The sequence below is a fragment of the Suncus etruscus genome, chromosome 13, assembly GCF_024139225.1.
Source record: "Suncus etruscus isolate mSunEtr1 chromosome 13, mSunEtr1.pri.cur, whole genome shotgun sequence".
Lineage (NCBI taxonomy): Eukaryota > Metazoa > Chordata > Mammalia > Eulipotyphla > Soricidae > Suncus > Suncus etruscus.
The window spans coordinates 16,345,821-16,353,992 of record NC_064860.1 but is presented as its reverse complement, the minus strand read 5'-3'; the positions used below and the strand labels follow the sequence as shown (position 1 = coordinate 16,353,992).

General features: G+C 48.3%; 1 pseudogene; it reads left to right on the top strand.

Annotated features, from left to right (window-relative positions):
• Positions 1–893: 893 nt before the first annotated feature.
• Positions 894–1,647, top strand: LOC126026309 (Golgi associated RAB2B interactor protein 3-like; annotated as a pseudogene).
• The last annotated feature ends 6,525 nt before the right edge of the window (positions 1,648–8,172 follow it).

Genomic DNA, 8,172 nt, shown 5'->3' with positions numbered 1-8,172 from the left:
TGTCTGTCTAATCACAGGTGTCTATGTGTGACAAAGTCAAGCTAGTTATCATTGTTTTTATTTTCAATTGGAGGGAAGTCTGTTAAAATAGACCTAAGATTCTGCATTTGTACTCTCATCAATATATGGTAAATTAATGTCCTGGTCCTTTTTTCCTTCCAATGATGTGTGGGAGAGACAAATACTGAAACACCATAATTCTAACTGAGTGTCAGCAATGTATAATATTTTACTGTATCTTTTCATGACTTCTTTGTAGTATTCTATCTTATTCCATCTTAGATGAAGGGAACAGGTTCTAGAAATAATCTATTAGGGATACTAAGGCCATAGTGATGATTGCCTGGGACACTGATGATGAGCAGAAATATGCTCCCCTAAATATGCTTCTTTGGCATAAGTATTATCTTCCTCTAACTTTTTTTTTGGGGGGGGGCAGGTGTCACATATGGCAGTGCTCAGAGTTACTCTTGGCTCTGCACTCAGAAATTGTTCCTGGTAGGCTCAGTGGAACCTAAGGGATGCTGGGGATCAAACCCAGGCAGAACAGGTGAAATTCGACTTGCTTACCATCTGTGTTATCTTCTTGACCAATGTACACACGTCACTGAAGCTCCCTTTGGAATCTCTTCCATCACAGAACCTCTTTGCCATGAGATTGGGAAAGGAGTCGCTCTGGCCTCTACAGACAACTCCACGGGCTTCTGGAGGCTGAGGGTGAGATGGTGGTTGGTTTGGGGTGTGGGGCAGTGGGGCTGGACAGGTCACACAGGGCCATGCAGGACAAAGGGGAAGTCTGGAAGTCTAAGACAGAGCCCCACAGGGGGATGGGCAGCTAGCTTCCTCTGCTCCCGCTCTCTCAGGACTCGATTGGTGGCCAGTGGAGCTGAACCATGAGCAGCAGTGAATCTTTGTTACCTTATTACACAGCCCAAAGCTACCGGTCCACGAGTGTTTTCAACACCTCCATGGGGGGGATCTCCAGCGGCAACTATACAAAGGCGGGGAGTATGACATCTTCAAGTATGTACCTATGTTTGAGAGTGATTTCATCCAGATCAGCAAGAAGGGGGAAGTGATGGACATGCACAACCAGGTGCGTACAGTGACAGTGGGCTTCGCCTCGACCAGTCCCATCCTGTTGCTCCCTGATGTCATGCTGCTGGCCCGGCCTGCCAGGCAAGCGATGAGCACCAAGGCCAAGTCCAAGTCCATACCCGGTCCACCAAGAGGAGAGGCCGCAAACCCACCAAGGCCCTGGAACTCAACTGCCTCCTGCCCCTGAAGTTTTTAAGATCTCAGTCCATGACCGCCAGAAGCAAAAGTTGCGTCTCAAACTGGCCACAGGCCGCACATTCTATCTGCAGCTCTGCCTGTCCTCAGACACGCGTGAGGACCTCTTCCAGGGGTCCTCAAACTATGGCCCGCGGGCCACATATTGTATTTGTATCTGTTTTGTTTCTTCATTGCAAAATAAGATATATGCAGTGTGCATAAGAATTCGTTCATAAGTTTTGTTTTTACTATAGTCAGACCCTCCAATGGTCTGAGGGACAGTGAACTGGCCCCCTGTTTAAAAAGTTTGAGGACCCCTGTTGGGAGAAGCTTGTCTACCTGCTCAGACCCTCTATGGAAAGCTGCAATAGCACCCCTACTCTCCAACCAGGCGACATGACCACCTCGGACAAGACCATGGTGAGTGGCTCCGGGGAATACAGGGGCCATGTGCCCTCTAAAATGACTCAGACTCAGGGGGTCTCCCCATGGCACAAAGTGGGGGGAATTTTCAGTGCTGCTCACACAATGGTCCCTGCATTTAGTTCTCTTACTATTATTTAGAGGGGGGAACTGGTGGCCACACCCAGTGGTGGTCAGGGATTCCTCCTGGCTCTGCACACAGGGATCACTCCTGGTAGGCCTTGGGGAACTCTCTGGAGTGCTGGGAACCAACCCCGGGTTGACTGCATTGAAGGCAAGTGCCTTATCTGTACTTCCACTCTCCACTGCCCTTGATAGTTATTTGGCTCTTGATTATTTTTAATAGATAGTTTTTGGTCACATCAAGTAATGCTAAAGGGCTACTCCTGGCTCTGCACACAGGAATTACTCCTGGTAGTGCTCAGGTACCATATGGGATACTGGGTATGGGATCTGGGTTGGCAGTGTGCAAGGGAAGTGGCCTACTCACTGTTATATCAGCTTGTCCCTGCATTTGGCTCTCAAGTTCAGAATTTCTTTGTCAGAAGTCATGTTCTACATCTTCGGGCCCCCCTTGGGGCCCCCAATATATTCCAGGGGTGTCTACAGATATTTATATGCATTTATATTGAAGCAACTGTATGAAAATAGGGGACCAAGTATAGATGGGGGTTCACAGAAAGGCAAGAAGGGAGACTTTGATTGGAGAGATAGTATAGCAGGCAGGGTGTTTGTATTACATGTGTTCAAGCCAGATTCAATCCCTGGAAACAAATATGGACCTCTGAGCCTGCCAGACGTGATTCCTGAGTGCAGAGCCAGAAGTAGAGCTCCACTTGGGGTGACCCATGAACAAAAGCAAACAAACAAAAACAAAATAGAGGCTGATCAAACATGATGGATGTCGGATCTAGACGCTCTGGTCTCCCAGTTTCCAATACCTGATTACTGTCACCAGTGTTGTCTTCTCCATCGGGTCTGTGGCTATGAGTGTGAGAAAGTCTTCTTTCCTTTGGCTTCCGTTGGAATGCATGCAGTTTGAAGTTTCTCCTGCTGTGTCACCAGTTCCTGCCCACCTGCCTTCACTACCCACTTATCAGAATCCAGACTATGAGAGGTCTGGGCTGAAAAGATGGCAGTGGCCCCTTATGGTCTCAGGGGTCACTCCTGAGTCTCTAAAGCACTGCTCAGCATAGCCCCTGAGCACTGCTAGATATGCATAGGCACACACACAGATCTAGTAAGCACACTTGTATAAAATGCAAACATGGTTGTATCAGAAGTTTCTTGCTGCTTTTCTGGCATCAGGCCGTGTATGTAAAATAGAGGGTTAGAGTCAGAGATAGGAAAGCATGTAGGGCACTTGCATGCAGTCGACCCAGGTTCCATCCCTGATATTCCATATTGTCTTCTGCTAGGAGTGAGTCCTAAGTCCAGAAGCAGGAGCAAGCCCTGGACACTGCTGGGTGTGGCCCAAACACCAAAAGAAAACAAAGAGCCCTCAGGGCCTGTTGGATGGGGCGCAGAGCAGACCTGGACCCTCTCCAAGTTCTTCTGATCCCAAATGTTTGGAGGGTCAGTCAGGGTGGGGAAGGGGCAATGATCAGCCCACCTGTCCCCTTAGCCTTGCCCGCACCATGCCCCCCTGTGCCACCTCTTTTCCAGGTCTTGGAGCTGCAAGGCGAAGGGGACCAGTATGCGCTCAGATATAACAATGCCCAGAACTTCCCGGCATCACCTCTTCTGCTTATGCAGGGGGCGAGGGCATCCCACCCACCACTTCAGAGGGCAACATGCCCACCGTGCCCACCCACCCCTACCCCCACCTCAGAGATCACCTTAGCTGGGAGCCTGGCTTTCGCAATGGGCGCCAACACGGGAACTGTGGCCATGACCACCGGTGGCAAGGCCAACCAGAACATCACAGCCATGACTGGCATGTCCTCCCCAGCCTCCGAGAAGCTGAGCAGCACTTATCCCATCTCTGAGCCATAGCCCTGTCCACCGAGAATACTACTGTGGCTGTGGCAGGCAGAACCAGCAAGTTCACTCAGGGCAGGAGCTCAAGAAACAAGGCAAATGTGGGAGCCAAAACAGACCAAGTCCCCGAGAAGGAAGGTGGCCCAGCTGTGGGCCACTTGGTGTCCATGAGCGAGCGGGATGGGAGGCAGAGGCCCCACAAGCGCAGCTCCAAGGAACACAAGGAGAAAAAGGAAAAGGAGAAGAAGGAAAAGAGTTCCTCCAGAAAGAGCAGGTCCCGAGGGCACAGGTTCCAAGAAGGCCACCAACAGTGCAGCTCTGACAAGCCCAAGCACAAATCTTCCTCCTCCCACAAATCTTCCCACAAATCCTCCCAGCGGTCTGTCTCGGGTAAGAGCAGCCGGAAAGAAGGCAAGAAGAAAGGGAAGGGTCACAGCCAGAAGGGCCGGGGGGAGCTCGAAGAAAAAAGCAGCCGGAGAAGCTCAGCCAAGCCGTCTGTGTCCTCGCAGAAGGCCAGTAACAGTCGATCCACCAACACCAGCTCAGGGACACTGAGCAAGAAGTCCAGCAAGATTAGCTCTTTTTTTCAAGAACTTCAGAACCGTACCCAGCTCAAAGACACTGCTCTCCTCTGACCGAAGCGTGGACATCATGACCAAGACAGTGGACCAGCGCTTGGAGACAGTGGAGCAGTCTGCCTAGGAGGAGGACGAAGTGGAAATCTCTGGCATCATGACCTCTGAGACCAGGGAGATCATTGTTATGGAAACCAAGACCATTTAGACCGGAGCCTGGAGCAGAGCTGCCATTAGAGACCCAGTTTCAGTAGAGCATTGAAATTGTCTTTAATAAATGAAACCTCCACCTCCATGTGGGAGGCACCTTTTGTGCTGGTCAGTAGGTCCCCTGGGCCAGGAGCTTGACTGCAACCAGAACCCCAGTTAAACAGAGCCTTTCTTTCTGGTCCCCGAAGATGGGGGTCCAGAGTCATCCCCCAAAGAGTACAGACTACATCGCATGTCTCCCCTTCATCTCCCATCCCCATTTTTTTCTTTTGGAGCTTTTGGGCTAAATCTGGGGGTGCTCAGGGATTATCCTAGCTCTGCACTCAGGGCTAACTCTTGGCAGACTTGGGACTGTCAGAGGTTCTGGGGATTGAATCTGGGTCAGTGCATGGAGGCAAATGTCTTTCCCACTGGACAATTGCTCTGGTTCCCCATTTGTCCTTGGCCTTGCCCCTCTCTTCCTTGAGGTCTTTCAGTCCAGTCCCTAGCTTCAGAAAAGCATTAGGAGGGTAAGAAAGGACCAGAGCTAGAGGACAGTGGGAAGGGCATTTGCTTTGCACATGGTTGACCTGGGTTCTATTCTCAGCATCCCTTACAGTCCCCGAGCACAGCCTGGAGTGATCCCTCAGCACAGAGCCAGAAGGAATATCAAAGCACAGCTGATTGTGACCTCAAACAAACAAACAAACAAATAAATTTATAAAGGAAAAAGAGAGGCCAGAGCAGTAGTACAGTGAGTCCAGGCACTTGCCTTACACACGGCTAACCTGGGTTCTATCTCCAGGCTCTATACAGGACTTTGAGCATCTCTTGGAGTTATTCCTGAGTGCAGAGTCAGGAGTAATCCCTGAGCAACAGAAGGTGTAGTCCAAAATAATTAATATTATAAGAATGAAGAAAAAAAAGTATGGGGAGGTGACTCAGAGGGTGGGGAGTAGGGTAGGGTGATGTATAAGCTCTGGGTGCAGGACTCTTGGGTATGATCCCTGGTATTACATGCCCCCACATGCCCAGAACTGCTGGGAATGACTCCAAGAGCACTATTCTGGGGATAACCAACCAAGTGCCACCTGTGTTCCCTCCTTGAAAAAAACTTGTACAGTTCAGGACTTTTTGTTTTGTTTTGTGGCCACATTCAGCTGTGATTAGTACTAACTCCTGGTTCTGCACTTAGGAATTATTCCTGGCAGACTCGGGGGACCTTTTGGGATGCCAGGGATTGAACCCAAGTTCATCCCAAGCTGTGTTCAGTGCAAGTGCCCAACCTGCTGTAATGTCTGTCTGGCTCCTGGAGTTGGGGATTTAATTGGGCACTGCCAGCCAGCATGTTGAGTTTCTGCATTTTTAGAACTCTACTACAGCATATCATTTCTGTATTGTCTCTGGCTTTTTGTGGTGTGTGTGTGTGTGTGTGTGTGTGTGTGTGTGTGTGTGTGTGTGTGTGTGTGTGTGTAGGACTTAAAGCAGCAAGGCACTTGCCTTGCATACAATATGGGCGCCGTACCCTGCATGGAGTGAATTTATGAACGTAGATCCAGAAGTAACTCCTGAGCACTGCCTGGTATGGTCCTCAAACCAAAGCACAGCAGTAGGGTGTTTGCCTTGCACGAGGTCAATCCTGGACAGACCCCGGTTCGATTCCTGGTATCCAATATGGTCCTCCCAACCTGACAGGAGTGATTTCTGAGCATAGAGCCAGGAGTAACCCCTGAGTGCTGCCGGGTGTGATCCCCCCCAAAAAATACATACACTTTTGTTTCTGGTTTGTTGTTATTGCCACTGATTGTTGTTGTTGTTGTTGTTGTTGTTTGGTTTTTTGGTCACACCCGGCAGTTCTCGGGGGTTACTCCTGGCTCTGCACTCAAATCAATCTGGCAGGCCTGGGAAACCATATGGGATGCCAGGAATCGAACTACCATCTGTTGTCCTGGGTCGGCCACATGCAAGGCAAAAATCCCTACCACTGTATTATCTCTCTGGCCCCTGCCATTAATTTTGGGACTGTAACAGGCAGTGCTCAAGGCTTCTTCTTAGCTCTGTTAGGGATCACTCCTGATTGGGCTCTGGGTGTCAGGGAGGAAATGTGGTTTGGCCAACTGAAAAACCAGTGTCCTTCCCAACACTGTGCTATCGCTCAGGCCCCAAGAGTGACACTCCTTTCCATGTCAATGCCAACCACAGGAAAAGCTAAGTGTGTAGTGTAGAGAAAAAGGTTGGAGTTTTCTCTAAAAGAAGCTCTCTTGGTTTAAGAGTTTCCCCTGTAAAACTCTCAGTGACCCTGACTCTGTCTGTTACAAGCCAGAGTCACAAGCCAGTGACAACAAAAGACAAGCTATCTCCAGTGGAGAAGGTACCCCCTACCTCCTGGTCTTAAAAGTTCTTGGTTTGAATATCAAAACCTCAGGTCAGCACAAAGAGGGAAGTCCTGGCCCTGCTTAAGGGAGGGGCCATATGCCCCCAACTCACTCAGAGTATGTTTTTCTTTAAGATCCTAATAAGCTAGCCACCTCCCTTAGGTTTTATGACCCACTGTTAACTTTTGTGGTTGTTTCTTTGTTGTGATAAATGTTCTCCTCACTGAGTTTGGATGCCTGAGTTAAAATGTTTTTCTAAGATAAAGACCACAGCTGTCTTTATCTACAGAGGGTGAGATAACACTGAGGCTGTATCTTTGCTGTATAAAAACTTGTGAGAATGTATTTCAGGGCCTTTTGCTCTGGGGTTGATCCCTTAGCACTGGCCCTGGTGTCACTCTGGCACCAGAAAAGAAATAAATCGTCATTTTTACAAATCTTCATGGCTCCGTATCTCCTTGAAACACTCGAGACGCCGCTCGAGAGAGGGGGATCCCCGAACCCCAACAGTAGGATACATTACAGTTGATATCACATATTAAAAAGAAGGTTTATTTGTGGTGACACAAATATATAAGTATGTATATATATTATATATTAGAAGAATTGTTAAAATTTTTTTTTGGTTGTTTGTATAATGTTTTTAGAAAGTCACACATAGCGGTAATCAGGATTTACTCCTGGTTCTGCATTCAGGAATCATTCCTGGCAGGCTTGGGGGACTATATGGGATGCTGGGGATTGAACCCAAGTTGACCACATATTAGGCAAAAACAGCCTCTGTACTGTTTCTCTAGCCCACTGTTGTTGGGTTTTTTTTGTTTGTTTGTTTTTGTTTTGGGGTCACACCCAACAGCGCTCAGCAGCTACTCCTGGCCCTACACTCAGAAATCGCATGTGGCAGGTTCAGGGGACCATATGGGATGCCGGGATTTAAACCACCATTCTCCTGCATGCAAGGCAAAAACCTTACCTCCATGTTATCTCTCCAGCCCCATGTTGGTAGCTTTTAGGCAAGGAAATGGTTTGATATAGACAAGATTGAAAGATGTGGATTACATTTTACATTAACTGATGGGTTTTATTAAATAATTTTATTAATTTATTAATTATTGATTATTAATTATTAAGTAGCACTCAGGGGTTACTCCTGGCTTATGCTCAGAAATCGCCTTTGGCAGGCACAGGGGACCATATGGGATGCTGGGATTCCAACCATCATCCTTCGGCATGAAAGGTAAATGCCTTACCTCCATGCTATCTCTCTGGCCCCAGGTTTTATTAATTTTTTAAAGAAAAACATGTAAATGTATTATTTAATCAATAACACTTGGGTCTGGAGAGATAACCCTTGG